At 37.7% G+C, this 18,243-nt stretch overlaps 1 long non-coding RNA gene across 1 annotated transcript; it reads right to left on the reverse strand.

The window, feature by feature from the left end:
• Window positions 1–12,635: 12,635 nt before the first annotated feature.
• On the reverse strand, window positions 12,636–13,996 carry LOC123583005. Its single transcript, XR_006704693.1, has 2 exons — window positions 13,822–13,996; window positions 12,636–13,069 (listed from the first exon to the last, which is right to left on the reverse strand). It is a non-coding gene; the product is annotated as an uncharacterized LOC123583005 (long non-coding RNA).
• Between the last annotated feature and the right edge of the window lie 4,247 nt (window positions 13,997–18,243).

The following is an 18,243-nucleotide window of genomic DNA, read 5'->3' on the forward strand; positions in this document are numbered from 1 at the left end:
CAGATTTATATTTTTATTTATCAATATAATATAGGACACTGAAATATAACAGAAAGTATGTATTTAAAAATTACACAGACTTTGTCTAACCCAGAAACTGAAATAAATTTAAGACAGTGTGAATATTTTCTGCATATGTTATTTTTCTAGACAATTTAGCATTTAATTTTCAAGGAAAATATTAATCCTTCAAGTATTATAATAGAAACAGAAACACAGTGTAAAAAAAACAATTTCAAGTTTTAGACAGATCTTTATACATGATCTTAACCACTTTAACATATGTTTTTAAATGATTATGGCATTATATACCATCTTTGAGAAAAGATTTTGAATTTGAATGAAGTTCTGTATGTAATGAAGAGGTATCAACAACAAAAACAACTAGAGTAAAAGTCAAGTGTGGGCACATATAGCATTATAGTTGGAAACTGAATAGTTTCAAGAAGAAGATGGGGTAGATCTTCTGAAAATATATACATCTCATACTTCACATCTATAAAGACCATTTGATTAAGTTGTTCAAATTAGTTCTGGGATAACACATAACACTGCTTAAGAAAAAGCTGACTCTAAATGCTATTCGACAAAAAATTTCTTTGGAGCAGGGCCATTTTTTTAAAATTTTCTAGAAATTATTTATTCATTAAGTACAGATTGTGTTATGGGTGATTCTGAAATGAATGGAACACTTCATGGTAGAAACATTGTAATGCTGACACCTTTGAGTTAGAATTCTATTTTTCTTGTATATTGCAGTGCTCTTTAAAAATGATATTGACTGATTTAAATAGGGCTAGATGATGACAATTATTCACTGTAGTTTAGAATGTCGATAAGGAATTAAATTTCTAGAATTTAATGTGCACTTGAATTCTGTTTATAATACTTGTTTATACTGTTGCAGATAAAGAGTTTATGAAATGGATGCTCTGAATTTTGTTGGCTCTTTCACATAGATCTTTGGCAAGGTTATAGAAAGTTTTTGGGAATGTACCTTTATTGCTTTTCTGTTAAGAAGTACATTAAATATTTTTTAGGATAGTACTGTTAGGGTAAATGTAGGCCAGTATTTTTACCTATCTTAATCTTCAAAGTATTAAAATAGATTTAGTTTCCCTACAAATATCTTATATAGACTCAACAATGAAATAACTATCTTCATTTATATTTTATTTAATCCATATAACTTGGAAAATAGGTATGATTACCTTCAATGTGTATGTGAGGAACTGGAGGAAATATAAATAGTCAAGGTCATATAAGTAAAATATAAAAATCTTTATTATAGCCTACCTATCTCCCAAGTCTATATGATTCCCACCTTTACACTTAAGGAAGCCCAGTGATTAATAGATTACCTGAATTTTCTTCTCTTTCCTGTAAGGAAAGTTCTAGAGTGTTAATTATATCCAAATGATATGTACTACCCATGGTTACAACCTTGTTTATCTCCACCTATAAATTCTTTGAAACGTGTAACCCACAAGTTAATTTGGCTAGACTTAAGCATTCCAGTGTCCTTCTGTAAGGTTTCCTCCTTATTTGAAACTTGTTTTCCCGATTTCTAAATAGTCTGTCCTGGTTTTCTTTCAACCACTGTTTGGACCATCAACTCTCTTTCATAGACCTCTCTCTTTTTAATTTTTTAATGTTTATTTATTTTTGAGAGAAAGAGAGTGTGAGCAGGGGAGGGGTAGAGAGAGAGAGGGAGACACAGAATTGGAAGCAGTCTCCAGGCTCTGAGCTGTCAGCACAGAGCCCAACGTGGGGCTTGAAGGCATGAGCAATGACATCATGACATGAGCTGAAGTCAGATGCTTAACCGACTGAGCCACCCAGGCACCCCTCTTTCAAAGACCTCTCTCACACTGGTTTCCATTACACAATTATCTCTCAGGGGGCTATTCTTAGACTTCTCATTTCATTAGACATATTCTCCTTGGATTATGTCATTAACTACAATGAGAGATTCAAAATGCCTTTTACTAATACACACCTTTTCTCCGGATCTCCAGACTCACATTCTAACTGCTTAGGCATATCAAAAATAGTAGATCAAAAGCCAAATGTAGCCACGTCTTCTTATTTTCACACACTTTTATGTTTTCCACTCAGTAAGTATAACTGTATACTCATTGTCAACTCATGAATCTTAGAGATAGCTTTAATTTATTCCTCTCATATTTATTAATTTATTAATTCATTATCATATTAAATTAGTATTGTAGAGGCTAAAAGGGCTTTTAGTGCACCAGTAACTGTTCCCTGCTATCCTGGAGATTTTGCTCTAGGTAATGAGACAGATATTAAGCAAATAATCTCATACACACACACACACACACACACATACACAAATCACATACACACACACACGCACACACACACACAAATCCCATGAAAATTCAGCTATGTTAAAGCTTAGAATGAGAGGTACTTTGTTCCAAAACAGCATATAATGTAATACTCGACCTAATCAGGAAGATCAGGAAAAGATTTTCAGAAGAACAAACACGTGAGCCTGGAACTTAAGTATAAGTATTGAGTTAACTGACTTATGAGATGGAAAAGAGAGACTTCCACATAGGTAACTGCAAGTGTAAAGGTTGTCAGGCCAAAAGAAGCCCAGCAGAGAGAGCCACTAGAAGAAGGCCAGGACTTCTGGAGGGAAAGGAGTCTGGGGAAGTGTGATGACAGATGAGATGCAGAAGAATAAAGGATCAGAACACATTATGTCTCTAAAGAAGTTTAAGATGCCATAGGAAATGGTGAACTATTTTTGGGTTTTAAGTCAGGGGATGATAAAATAAAAATATTTTTAAAAATATCCTCATGGAGCACCTGGGGGTCAGTCTGACCCTTGAATTCAGCTCATGTTATGATCTCATGGTTCATGGGTTCAAGTCCTGCATTGGAGTGATAGCACAGAGCCTGCTTAGGATTCTCTCTCTTCCTCTCTCTCTGTCCTTCCCCTGCTTGTGTTCTCTTTCTCTCAAAATAAATAAACTTAAAAAAATAAAAATAAAAATATTCTCATATCTGATTAACAAATCTTATTTCTATTAACTCTTAAATATCCCTTGAATTTGTCCCCCTCTTTCTTTCTTCTTTTTCTTTGTCATTACCTTAATATAAGACTTTCTTATTTTTATGTGACTAACTGCAACAACATCTTACCTCATTTTCCTATCTCTGTTCTCTCACTGTCAACACATCTCCATTGTGCTCAGGGGGAAACAACAGAATGTTCTGTTACATAGAGCCATGTTTCCTAAATTTCCTATAGTATAATAGTAAATTTTTTGAGAAAAAATGATTTTGTGGTCAATATAATTTTGGGAAGTACTCCACATTCTATGCCCCACTTGGTGGTTAGCAGTCCAAATCCTCCAGAAAAGACTTTAATTACTTTTTGTTTAATCAGGAATTTCCCAAGGTTAATTGGCTGACTGTAACCTCCTATTTTCTTCTCTAAAGAAGTACCAACATCCTTCAATACCAGGGTTCTTAAGAACTTGGTTTTGAACCATTGCCTACTGTGTGAAGTCTAAATGCTCCAATAAGGCCTTCAGAGCTCTACTTTTAGGACTTGTTTCCTTCTTCTCTTTATAGCTTCAATTCTTATAGCACTCCACTCACAGCACATGCTCAAGTACACATTTGTGAAACTTTTCACACTTCCCTGAACTTCCCTTATGTTATTTCACAATATGTTTCTCTTTACTCAAAATGTTCCTCTACCATTTTGCACTTGGTTAGTCTCTGTTCAAGGCAACTCTGTTGCCAACTTCACTGAGGCTCTTCTATCTTTCAAACTTAACAAAAAGTCTTGTCTTCCTCCTGGAAATCTCCTTATTTTAAGCTCATTACACTTAACTCTTTGCTTTTTTAGCTCTAATACTAAAAAGTAAACTTTTTGAGGACAAGAGACTACCCTTCCTTTCTTTGCATCTTCATTTTTTTTTTTTTTTTAATGTTTGTGTTTGAGCGAGAGACAGAGCACTAGTGGGGGGGAGGGCAGAGAGAGAGGAAGACACAAAATCTGACACAGACTCCAGGCCGTGAGCTGTCAGCACAGAGCCCAACGCAGGGCTCAAACCCACAAACCGCGAGATCATGACCAGAGCCGAAGTTGGAACTTAACTGACTGACCCACTCATGCGACTTGCTTCCTCCTTTACTAGCGTTATGCTTGGAATATAGTAAGTTGCAAAACAGGTATGTGTTAAATAAACAAATACAAGGAACCAAACCAGGACTGACAGCAGATAAAGAAAAAGTAGTGCAAAGTTCCATTCCTCAATAAGTCTTCAGTTAAAGTGGAAGTCAAATGACTGTAGCAAAAAGATTCAGAAAAATTCTCTGAGGAATGCAAGCAAGTTCACATATGGTTGAATGAATTGGAGAAGATTCCTAGAGCAATTATTTTAGATGGGCTTGTAACATCATACAGGATTTCTACAGAAGAAAGATGTATGTTCCAGATAGAACTGGGAAGTGCAAGAATATATATTCCTAGGAGACAAAGTCTACACCAGTGTACATGGTGCACGTGCATGGCTTCTAATAGCAGATTCAGAACTGTATGTTTGGTCTGTGAGTATAGATGAAGCATTGAGGGATGTGAGCATGAGAGTGTCATGATGTTGATGCTTTAAAGCTTTTTTTTAGTGTTTATTTATTTTTGAGAGAGAGAGAGAGAGAAAGAGACAGAGAGAGACAGAGCACAAGAAGAGGGGCAGAGAGAGAGGGAGACACAGAATCCAAAGCAGGCTCCAGGCTTCAAGCTGTCAGTACAGAGCATGATGCAGGGCTTGAACCCATGAGTTGTGAGATCATGACCTAAGCTGAAGTTGGCTGCTCAACCAACTGAGCTATAGAGACGCCCCTGAATATTCGTGTTTTTAAAAGATTCAACCGGGCGCCTGGGTGGCTCAGTCCGTTAAGTGGCCGACTTCGGCTCAGGTCATGATCTCGCGGTCCCCGTGAGTTCGAGCCCCGCATCAGGCTCTGTGCTGACAGCTCGGAGCCTGGAGCCTGTTTCGGATTCTGTGTCTCCTTCTCTCTGACCCTCCCCCAATCATGCTCTGTCTCTCTCTGTCTCAAAAATAAATAAACGTTAAAAAAAAAAAATTAAAAGATTCAACCAACAGGATTAACTCTTGGAGGTCTAGGGATAAGGAGACTTATTAGAATGCATATAACAAAATTCTAGGTCAAGGGATGACAAACATTTTCTATAAATAGCCAGACAGTAAGCATATTCAGCCTGGCAGGCCATATGGTCTCTATCACAACTCTTTAAATCTATTGGTAAAGAGTGAAAACAGTCATAGACAATATGAATTGAATGACCAAGGCTGTTTTCCAATAAAACTGTACTCACAAAACAGGTAGCAGGTGGATTTTGTTTGCGGACCATATTTAGGTGACAGTTAACCAAAGTGCCAACTGGACTGATGGTAGTGACAATGGAAAAGAAGGGCTATCTGTAACGAAATCATAGAAGTGGAATATATAGCATTTACTATCTCATTGCCTGTGGGTGGCAAAAAAGGAAAAGGTGTTAAAAATGATACCAAAAGAGCGCTGGGGTGGCTCAGTTGGTTAAGTATATGACTTGGTTTCGACTCAGGTCGGGACCTCACAGTCAGTGGGTTGGGCCCCCACATCAGGCTCGGTGCTGACAGTGCGGAGCCTGTTTGGGATTCTTTCTCTCTCTCTCTCTCTCTCCCTCTGTCTGCATCTCCCATGCTCGCTCTCTCCCTCCCTCTCATTCTCTCTGTCTCTCTCTCAAAATAAATACACATTAAAAAAAATGATACCAAGAGTTGAGACTCAGTCATGGAAAGAGCTGGTGCTGCCGTTGACAGACATAAGTATGTTAACAAAGAAGCTGTTTTGGGAGTGAAAATGATTTATCCGTGGAATGCGGAAACCAGTTAAAAGAAGAACGCTGTATAGTGTTAGAAACAGTCCCATTAAACTGTGAACAACATTGAAAACGCAAAAGCCTCTCCCACTTGGCAATGAGCTTTACTAAATTTGTTCCATTTTCCAATTTTTTATGTTATAAATAATGAAGAGGTATATGAGTTTCCTTAACATTCTAGCATGCCCAATATGATTTTTATTAGCACTCTACACAGAATATATCACTCTTACATCCATTCATTCAGGATACAGAACAACCTGTGCTATTATAAAAAGCATTTATTTTAGAAATAATCTATTTCTTGCTATAAATATGTCTACAATGTGTATTGCTTGACAAATATGACCTTATTCTTTTTTCTGTATTCAGACTTCAGAAGGATTTAATTTTGATTTTAAGGAACCAATCTGAAATAAGATTAACTATAGACTATTTTTCTCCATTTCTTGGCCTGAGCAGGCAAATGTTACTATGCATTTCAATTAGAAACACACTTGTCAGGTGGGAAGGAAGAAGGACTAAAGTGAGCCAGCAATGAAACAGGACAGACTTCTTCACTAAGTCTGCTTCCTGATAAAAAAAAATAAATAAAAATAAAAAAGTAAAAACAAAAACAAAAAGAAAAACAAAAAATCCAAAAATCTAGAAATGAATTATTCAGAGCCACACCAAAACCAGTCAGCAACATTGAAATAGGATTCAACACACCTGAAACCTCTGCGGGGGAATTATCTCAACTTCTATTTCTTAGATTTCTACAAAAATTCCTTGTTAAAACAAGAGCCAGAAAGACTTTCGGTAAAATTGCACTTCATTATAAGGGGCTTGCAAACATTTCTGTTATTCTTCTCTACTGCATGAAAAGCTTTACTCTAGTTAAAAACAGCTCCTACCTATTACAGCATATACTTGGGACTCAGGTGCTTATGGTTTTTAGACGTTTTTTTTCTCTTCTTTTCATCCACTACCATCTGATTCCATTTTTGGCAACCCCTCTTAAAGATTTATTTGGACTTTAGAAACAATACGGGAGTCCTATCCCAGGTAGGTCCATTGATCTGTGCTGTTTTATTACTATTGTAAATCAAGCTGAATTATTTCTTCAGAAAGATCTCTTATGTTTTAGACACTGTAATGGAAACGTGTTCTCTTTGGAATTTGTAAAGAAAGGTGTAAAACAGCTGTTTGCTATACATCAGAAACTCTACTGGTGGGCATGTAGTGATATGCAAAACACCATTTTAATTATGCCCACCTCTCCTCTTGTTTTGTGTTATTATATGAAATAAAATTAATCATTCATCAAATTTAGAGTGATGGTAGGTTATAACTTGTTCAATCATCCTGTAAACAGCCCTGAATATATTTGATGTGTCATATCAACCACAGTACAAAAATATTCAAAATTGAAAAGCACAATAAAAATAGTGCATATGTGTGCTGGGGAAGAGGGTGCTGCTGCTAATGTCTTACGGGTTTCTCATGTAATAACTGTTAAGTATCTTTCATATTGTACTAAACATTGATGATGTTTTTAGGGTAATCGAAAATACAGTTAGAGGGGCACCTGGGTGACTCAGTCGATTAAGCGTCTGACTTCGGCTCAGGTCATGATCCTACTGTTCTTGAGTTCAAACCCTGCATTGGGCTCTGTGCTGTCAGCTCCGTGCCTGGAGCCTGCTTCAGATTCTGTGTCTCCCTCTCTCTCTGCCCCTCCTCTGCTGGCACTCTGTCTCTCAAAATAAATAAACATTAAAACAAATTTAAAAACAAAAAAGAAACTACAGTTAATCAACTTTAAGTGAAGAAGAACGCCTGCTGATAGGAAGTGTTTACGATTTCCCCCCAAATAATTAGATTAATTATGTAGACTACTCAAAGAGTTCAAGTATAAATAAGTGATACAAGTATCTTCACAGTAATGATCATCAAGCTGGGTGAGATATGAGTAGCCTTGTGGGTCAGGAAGACTTTTTAAATGGTAAATGTGCACAGAAAATTTTAAGGCAATCAATTTCCAGATTTTCCGTCTCCCTATGTATTCTTTCTGATAGGTGACATAGATCATGCGTCTCTTTTCCCACCTCGCTTTTGGTCATTGTCGTGCTCCCATCTTACAAAAAAAAAAGGTAAAGCTCTTACAAATTCTGGATTTTGCTGCAATAATTTTCATGTAATGACCTCAACTTGTGCATTCCTCAATTCTAATCAAATAATGCATCGTCCTTGAGGAACGAAGCCATAGAGCATTATGTCATTAGGCATCAAACTCACAGCAAGGGTCCATGCTTTATTTGTCCGTGCGTCTGTCTCTCTATCATCTATCTCATGTCATCTAATTATCTGTGTATCTCAGAATTAAAATTGAGAAGCGAGCTTGTTATGGGAGGCATATTGACACATTTATTCATTTATTTAAATTGGAAAATGAAGTCAAGCTTTTTGTGACAGGAAGTAAACATGCTTACTGTTTTGTTTGACAGCAGGTTTGGCTTTGGGAATTCGGTTATATGTCAGGCATTTTCCCATTATTTGAATGATCCAAAACATCAGCCCCAAGATTACAAAGCACATGATACTATACAAGTGTTTTATCCAAAAGCAAAATTAATGATAGTTTAACTTATTCAAACTCTCGTGAGTGCATCTGGTTAAAATTGTGCTTCTACATAAAAGAGAAATGGGTGTAAGTAACAATTACTTGATATGTTGGGGTAAAACCTTTTTTGAAGTACTAGAAATTGAGAAGATAAATGATTTTGAGAAAACTTGTTTCAAGTCAGATGATTTTCAGTCATTTGCTTTCACTGAAAATGAATAAAAGCCAATCAATATGTCAGGTGACATTTTTCTTAAAGGTATATTACCTAATTGGTGTTCTTAACCAGCATTTAGTAGCACTCAACCAATATGGTCTCACAGGAATAATTTGTTTCGTTTTTGGAGAGGATAGGGGCTTTGAAAAATCATTAGGAAAAATCTGATATATTATCTACTGAATTTTATTGCTATAGACATCTTAGACAATTTAACTAAAATGAAAATAAAACGCCCCTTTTGTATTTTCTGTCGTTTGCTTAAATCGATCAGATAAATTTAAAATTGTTGTATTTATTTTTTCTCGTATTGGAAACTCTAGTAATTCTGAAAAACATAAAAGATGAGAATTTATTCATCTTACCTTAATAACCTTAAAGATACTAAGATATTGAAAGTGGAAAGTCAGTATGCTATAGTTCTTAACACATAATCAATTTATCAGAAGTCCCTCTCTCTTTTTAAGTTTATTTATTTATTTTGAGAGATAGAGAGAGAAAGAGAGAGGATGTGGATAGGGGAGAAGAGAAAGAAGGAGAGAGAGAATCCCAAGCAGTTTCCATGCTGTCAGTGTGGAGATGGATGTGAGTCTTGATCCCATGAACCATAAGATCATGACGTGAGCTGAAACCAAGAGTTGGCTGCTTACCTGACTGAGCCATCTCTTTTCGATCCTTTTTAATACATCAAGAAGAAAAACCAGTTAGTTTCTAGTATGTTTTAACACTGTTCTATCACTTTCCATTCTCTCTTGGCAGGAGATAGGATTTAACGAAAATGTAGTATTGTTGAAACATTGGCACTGTTGTAATAAACATAGTTGTTAAGTCACTGGGCTCTGAAGCCAGACAACCTTCATTCATTTGCTGGCTCTACTAATTACTAGCTTGCTAACCTCAGGTAAGTTTCTTAACTTCTGTGTGCTTCAGTTTTCTTCATGTGTGATAATACTTTTAAGGGAATTATATTATTATGAGGATGTTTATTCATGTACAGAATTTCAGAAACACATTTTCTGTCACATATTATGAGTTCAAGAAGTTAATTATTGAATTTATTTTTCTCGTTCTTGTGTGTGTGTTCAGGCGATCCTGTTTTTTCCTTTATGGAAGTAAAAAGTAAGATCATTCCAAGAAATGTTTAATAGGTGTTTGAACATTGATGAAGGGATATTGTAAAAAATCATGAACGTCATTTCTAAACGGTCAATCTGTACCACAGTAATTTTTACATTTTTTTCCTTAGGGTATTATTTAGGTGAAAATAGAGCAATCCTACTTCTAGCTAGAAATTAGTATCTTGTAGCACTGTAAGCACTCCCCACACCAAGGAAAATCAGAAAAGTTGGTAAAGAACCGCAATATTCTTTTTTTTTTTTTAAAGTTTATTTAGTTTTGAGATAGAGCACAAGCCAAGGAGGGGCAGAGAGGGAGAAAGAGAGAGAGAGAGAGAGAGAGAAAGAGAGAGATAGACAGACACGGATAGACAGAATCTGAAGCAGGGTCCAGGCTGCAAGCTGCCAGCACAGAGCCTGACGCTGGGCTTGAACTCATGAACCGTGAGATCGTGACCCAAGCTGAAGTCGGAAGCTTAACCAACTGAGCCACCCAGGCGCCCCTAGAAGCACGATATTCTGTTTGAAGGCATTTGGAAGCTGCCAAGACAACCAGGACTAGAGAGGCTGTGATTCTAAAGAGAAGGCAACCGAGGAGAAATTAGTCATCATTCTTCAAATGATGCTTTTCTTCTTAGGGCATTTGCCAACACTTACCTCTGCATGAGAAGAAAACACAGCCAAAGGGCTATATACAAGGGACACAGAAGCCAGCAGAACAGCTGAAAATGTCAAGTGGCTGCAAAGACAACAATTTGAGTTCAGGGCTGCCAAGGTGGCAGAGATTTCAAGGGCAAGATCCTAAAGAGAAGGGAGGCACATGGAAGTGAACTCTACATTTTTCGTGTTTCTGCTTTGTCAGCATTTGCTGAATTTTAAAGCTGGCAAGGAAGAGGCTGAGAAATGGATCAGAACTACCCACTGCTCTGTGGTGTTCTACACTCATAGACCAGGAATTCCATTAACCCCAAATTAGCAGTGCAGGATGAGGCTCTGCAGGCAAGAATATAAAACCCTTATTCAGTGGTGATGTGTTGTTGGCCCTCCCAAGACAGAAGCGGTCCAATGCAGTCAACTTGTCACCAGGTGGTCAGTTGGTTTCCTTGAGAAATAATCACATATCAGGGGCTCTGTTTTGGTCTCTGTTACTGGCAGGCAAGACACCTTGGAGGTGACAATGGTCAACATGGGTTGGGTACATAGGAGAACATATTGTTTTGCCATGGATAGCCTCCATTTCTCCTACTATGTCTACTCTGTTTATGTGCCCATTGAGTTGGTTCTGGGGTTAGCCACTGACAAAATCTGTAACATCTACTGACTAAGTCATTTTTCTTCTTGGTTTTTCAGTACCTCTTCCATAAGGGTTGCATTCTGGTAGGTATTAGTGTGTGATACAAAAATAATTCCACTTTGTCCTATATATATCCCATATATCCACCCACTGTCTTCTTGCCAGACTTACTCATTTAATCTTATAGTTTTTTCCTTCCAGGACCCCGACAACCTGACTAGGTCATTGGCCACAGTATAAGACTGTATGTAGTGTTACCCAGGGCTACTTTTGCTTCCAGCAAGTGCTTGCAGAGTTACTTATGGGAAGATTTCCTCTGTCTACTTTCTTTCAGCGCAGTTCCTGAAAATAGTTGTAACATAGCCACCACCCATTTGTGTTTGGATCCACACGCCAAGATGTCCTATCTATAAATCAAGTTGGGCTTTTCCCTCCTCCAGAAGCTAGTCCTAGGTATAGTCCATGTGGTCACAGATACGAGGTGGAAGATAGGTATGAATAAAATCTGAGTAATTTGGGCTATCTGCTCATTTGCTTACTCTTATCCTTCTCGAGTTGGTTCCTGATGTCCCATTTCTGATAGACTGCTAGCCCTGTCTGACTTTTGACTGGGTCCATCTGATAGAACCAGCTCTGACGGATACATGTTTAATTGTTGTCCTATAGGCAACCTTCTCTTTCTATCAGGGCTCGATGGCACCCAAGAGCCATCTCTTGAAATGTGTATAATTTTCTAGTACAGCTTGCATGGACTCAACTCAAGCCCCAAGGAACTACATTATGATTTTCTCATTGGACCTTGTTATAAACGCTATATTTGTATCTCCTCACCACTAAAATCTCCATCTCCATAGACCCTTCCAGATACTGTGATCCAGGCCAATGGCTGCTTGAATTGTAGCCAGGACCTGCTGTGAAGTCCTTTCCTATTCAGATCCCACTCAAGCCTCAGAGCTTTTGAGTCTCCTGATATATGGGCCAATACAGTAATACTAAGCGTGGAATGTGTTGTTTTTGGAATCCTAAGAGGCTCTCAAAACTTTGTACTTCTATCTCTGTGACAGGAGATGCAAAATGAAGTCGTCTTTTACTGTTACACCGTACATGTTCAGAGTCCATCATTTTACTATTTTCCCTCTGCAATGCATCAGTATCACTTAAGAATAGTCATCTAAATCCATTGTTCTTACGACATTGTTCAAATCCTAATCCTCATTTTCACTCCCATCATTCAAATAACTGGATCATTACCAGCAAGGTTATTACCTTCCACTAAGGCAATTCGCTGCTACTGCCAGTGAAATATTAAGCAACTGGTCACCATTTTTTGTTCCATATTTTTCTTTGGATTGGATTCTCCTTGCTAGCCAGGCAACAAGACAACCAGTCCCCCAATCCATCTTTTCACTTTTTTTCTTAAACCAGTCTCAGTACCAATGTTCTCTGTTCACAGCATCTGATAAGACATCAAGATATAATTAGACACAAGTAAGCTTTATTGTGGTAAAATCCTGTTGAGGTTAAAGACGGAGTGATCAAGAGTAGTAGAAAGAGCCTTCACAACATGATGCAGGTCTAACACCTATAGGGGGGAGAAAAGGAAACAGGAAGCAGAAGGCAGAGATAGGAAGGGCTCATGTTATAGAACTACTCTCAGAAAATTGACAGAGAGATCCTGAGAATGATTTCTCATTATAGGAGTGGAATACTGGGCAGAAGGAGTCTGTCTTTAGTACCCTTGATATGCTCAGTCATTGGCAACAGGGTGGATGAAGTTTGGCCTCATCTTCAGCCCCATGGAGAATCTGAAGGTGTACAACAGTTGGAGACTCCCAGTTTTCCTGAAATGGTAGGTCCTTTTGAAGGGATATCTGAGTGGTACACACCGTGGACAGATGCTGCAATGAAACTTTAAAAAAAACCCACAAAATTCAGTGATTTGACCAAATATTATGTTTAAGTTATGTGTAAGTTATGTTAATAGAAGAAAAGAGCTAAAGAAGAAAAGAAAAAGAAAGCATGGCATCTGATTTTGGCAGAAAATTTTGATAGGAAAGAAGCAAAAAAATAAAGTTACAGAATTTTTAAGCTATGTCAAATAATACACATAATATAAAATATTTAATTTCTCAAAGAGGATGCTAACAATGGAAAAAATTAAGATTGCATTCTGTTATTTATTTATTTACTTATTTATTTATACCATTCATATTTCAATAGTATATGATATGAAATACAGTCAGTTATTGCACACAGTTGGAAATAGTGTAAAACACACCAGCTTTGGATCTACGCGGTCATTCCATACTCTTGTATGTGTGTCTTTTTCATGCTCTATGTATCAAGAATTACAACAGGAAAGAAAAAAGTTGGAGAGCTCTTAATAGTGGAAGAATGCAACTAGCTGTGAAAATTAATGAGATGTAAAGAACACATTGAACAGAAATAACAAAGAACTATAAAAGTAGAAAGGAGATAAAGGCCACTTTATGTAAAAATTTTGGAAGCAAATCTTGGATCTGTGTAAAGCTATTAGTTCTAAAGGAATTTTCCCAAATTAAGCTAGAATATGGCACAATCTCTTGAATATGTACCACAGGGTAATGGGGAGGAAGATTCAAAGTACAATATGGGATCCTTTTTTCAGTAATTTCATCATACCTTCTATTGGACTACCCTTCCCATGGAGAGTCGTTACAAACATTGAACAAAGTGTAATAAACTCTTTGCCCTGGGGTGAAGTGACAGGCGGGTGAAAACTGGAATAGGGTCCATGAAGAAACTCCTGGGATACATTGTATCCTCAACTGTAACTTCAGAGGGTCCCTCCTTATATCTCAAGCAGCAGCAGTAATAATGGCAGTGAGAACTCTGACAATGGTGACCAGGGAGAGTTGTCATGGTAAAGTCTCTATGAGAGAGAGTTTGTTGATGTCCAGGCTCTGAAGGACATCTTAGCTGGCTATAGCGGATGGGGGCAAAACTCACAGAACTCACCGTGTGAAAATTCTGTCTTGAAGAACCTTATTATGAGATCTTCTCCCTTCACCCGTCATAGATAAGGACACTGTCCTTCCAGTTCAGAGCGATAGAGTGGAATTCTAACTGCAGTAACAACTGCAGTGGGTGGCAGAGGGGTTAGGAGTGAAACTGCTATTTCAAGGCAACATCTTGGTGGACCCGTCAGACCTGAGTTGTGTAGTGCCAATGGAACAGTAACAAAACTGAGCCGGAAGCTGGCCAGGTCTATGGATAATGAAATTGCCTCCTGACTTTTGGAAACATTTAAAAGCTTCACCTGGGCCTGTGCAGTGAAGCTCTTAGAGCATTTCAACTTGGACATAAAGGCGAAGGTGGCCACTTACGCACAACCTGGGGAGTCCTATGATATAAAGCTCAGTGTCTGTTATTTGTGGAGGCTCTTAATATTGTTGATTGATTTTGTGAAAAGAACCCAAATCTTATTTATTTATTTATTTCTAATTAACTAATTAATTAATTTGAGAGAGAGAGAGAAAGAGAGAGAGAGAGAGAGAGAGAGTATAAGCAAGGGAAAGGAGCAGAGGGAGAGGGACAAAGCGGGGAGTTGGGGGGCATCCTAAGCAGGCTCCACGCTTAGCACAGAGCCAGACACAGGGCTTGATCCCACGACTCTGGGGTCATGACCTGAGCTGAAATCAAGAGTCAGACGCTTAACCCACTGAGCCACCCAGGTGCCCCTGATTCCTTTAGTTCTAAAGACCAATACAGACATTTAAATAAAACTATAAATGCAGGGGTGCCTGGGTGGCTCAGTCGGTTAAGCGTCCGACTTCAGCTCAGGTCACGATCTCGCGGTATGTGAGTTCAAGCCTCGCATCGGGCTCTGTGCTGACTGCTCAGAGCCTGGAGCCTGTTTCGGATTATGTGTCTCCCTCTCTCTCTGACCCTCCCCCATTCATGCTCTGTCTCTGTCTCAAAAACAAATAAATGTTAAAAAAAAAATTTAAAAACTATAAATGCAAAACATAGATTCGAGATAAAAATTCTCTGTAATTTCTAAAATTCTGTGCTTCTTATTTGTTCATTGGATGTCAATGCAATCTTCTGTTATTCACTAGCATATCTAAAGTTTCCATACTGAGAATTGTTTTTAAAAACATTAGTTATGGTGGGGCGCCTGGGTGGCGCAGTCGGTTAAGCGTCCGACTTCAGCCAGGTCACAATCTCGCGGTCCGTGAGTTCGAGCCCCGCGTCGGGCTCTGGGCTGATGGCTCAGAGCCTGGAGCCTGTTTCCGATTCTGTGTCTCCCTCTCTCTCTGCCCCTCCCCTGTTCATGCTCTGTCTCTCTCTGTCCCAAAAATAAATAAACGTTGAAAAAAAAAATTTAAAAAAAACATTAGTTATGGGGCACTAGGGTGGCTCAGTCAGTTGAGCGTCGGACTTCAGCTCAGGTCGTGATCTCGTGGTTTGTGAATTCAAGTCCCACAGCAGGCTCACTGCTGTCAGCGCAGAGCTTGCTTTGGATCCTCTGCCCCCCTCTCACTCCACCCCTTCCCCACTCATGCTCTCTCTTGCTCTCAAAAATAACAAAAAACATTAAAAATATATTAGATTGCTTGTAATTAGTATACTTAAAATGTAAACATTTAATGTGAGAAATAGTAGAAATGAATGCAAGCTGAGTAAAAATATGGAAAAAAAATAAAAATGGGTTAAAAATCACTGAATGGCATTGCAATTATATAATGCTTTTTAAATCCTAATAATGAAACAATCATATGCGCAGGATATCATTTTAAAACATCGTTCCGCAGTTAATTCTTTTATACGATGGAGAAATATGAAGATTGCATTTCTGTGAGAGTAAAGTTTCAGTTCATTTGCAAGTATCTTCATTTTTGTAATAGGGAAAACTACTTGTTATGGGGGGGGGGGAAGGAGACTAGCACATTCATTCAAAAAGATGGCACATTTACAGCCAAAGTTGTTCACTGATATTTTATTGTTTTGTTAAGACATTTGTCGCCCATTCTACCTCATTCTGATTCTGAGAATGTCATTCTATTGCTTAGTCAGGAAGAGTACTGCAATATAGTTAAATGTAAAACCCAAATGGTTTTTATGGTTTGTTTTTCTGTCAAAAGCAAACATACTTCCCTGAGTTTTCTAGCTCTTTGTTTCTCTTTAACTTTCTGGATACCATCAAAGTTGAATGGATACAAATCAGTTCTTGTGCTACAGATTAAAAAAAAAAAAAAATCTATCTGATGTTTTCAAATGGCTGAAGTTTTCACCAACAGTTGTAAAATTTTTAAAAATAAAACTCTGCCTGCCAGACAGTTTCACATTTGGGAACTCGGCTTTGCTTCACATATCCTGGCCTGAGAAATAAAGTTTCCACATTCCCAGAAACTTAATGGCAATTCCACATTGCTGTTTCTCTCTGGGGGTTCCCAGCATATGTATCAAATTACTCCCTGTCTCTGAGTTCATGTTCATTTAAAAATCTGTCCCCACCTTGAGCTTTATTTGTCTTTGTCATTCTATATTATTTTTATGAACTCAATTATTTTCTGGGAAAATAATTTCTCTTTATACTATTGGCTTGATGGCTATGAAAATCTCTGGACTAAAATTCTTTAGGTGATGTTGCTGGCAGAGGATTTGTAGAGATATCTCAAAATAAAGGAGCTCAATTAAAAATCTTTCCACTCCACACGATCGTATTCTGGTTCTAGACTTCTCTTTCTCTATCTCTGTTTTTTTTTTTTTTTTTAAGGGTATTTATTTTTGAGAGAGACAGAGCCAGAGAGCGAGCAGGGGAAGGGCAGAGAGAGAGAGGGAGGCACGGAATCTGAAGCAGGCTCCAGGCTCTGAGCTGTCAGCACAGAACCCGACGTGGGGCTTGAACCCATGAACTGCGAGATCATGAGCTGAAGTCTGAGGCTTAACCGACTGAGCCACGCAGGTGCCCCAAGACTTCTTTTTTTCTTCTTCTTCTTCTTTTTTTTTAAGAGCATTCTTACCTATGAAAATATATGTGAGAGATAAATGAACCCTGACACTCCAATCTCTATAGATTAGAGGCTGAGTTATTTTTGTGTTAAATATGAAATAAGAATATAAACTTAACATTCACTAATGTATTTAAATTTGGTTTACATATGGGAAGATAAGTGCTCTGGTCTAAACAACCTGCCTATATTGATAAGCCATTAGAAAACTACAATACACATTTCTGGTTTACTGTACATTCCTATCATAGAGTTTGTCATTTATAGCCAGTAACTATACTTAATGTTTAATTGAATTCTGTGTATAGCAACCACAGCTAGGTTAAGTGGAAATTTATTTTTGATCAGTGCTTTTTGATGATAATAATTGGAAAATGATGAAAAAGTAACTGAATTAACCTAATTTATATTTGAGCAAATCCATTTATGTAAAAATGATTAATTAGAATATTTATAAATACAGTCTATTGTAGACTGTCAGATACACTTTGACATAGGGTAAATGGATCATTCCGTTTATTTCTAGAAATGTGCTATCTGAAAAACAAACTAAAGGAAAATGTGCATTTCTCTAAGTCTTTAAATATCAAAGTAAACAGAAAATAAGCAATTTCTGAGGGAAGATTCGGTCTACTCCATACCACTGCCAAAATAGTCACTTATAAACTTAAAGCAAAAATCTGTTGCAAAAGTAGGAAACAAAGTATTGTGGAAATTGAACAAGCATCTTTTTCCCCAAGCTTAACTCATCTGGAGGACTTCTATCACAGTAGACTGCATTCACTTAACTATGCACCCTTTTATTTGTTTGCTTATTTATTCCTTCTCACTCTATTCCTCTATCAGGAGAAGTTATTAATGAGCATAATACTTTTCTAGCCTCAGGGAACCTGGATAGCTCAGTTGGTTAAACGTCTGACTTCAGCTCAGGTCACGATCTCATGGTTTGTGGGTTCGAGCCCCCGACAGCTCAGAGCCTGGAGTCTGCTTCACATTCTGTGTCTCCCTCTCTCTCTGCCACTTTGCCCCCCCCCCAAAAAAAATAAATAAACATTAGAAAAAATACCTTGATAGCCTGTCTTAAAGT

Source organism: Leopardus geoffroyi, chromosome B1 (assembly GCF_018350155.1).
Source record: "Leopardus geoffroyi isolate Oge1 chromosome B1, O.geoffroyi_Oge1_pat1.0, whole genome shotgun sequence".
NCBI classification, from domain to species: domain Eukaryota; kingdom Metazoa; phylum Chordata; class Mammalia; order Carnivora; family Felidae; genus Leopardus; species Leopardus geoffroyi.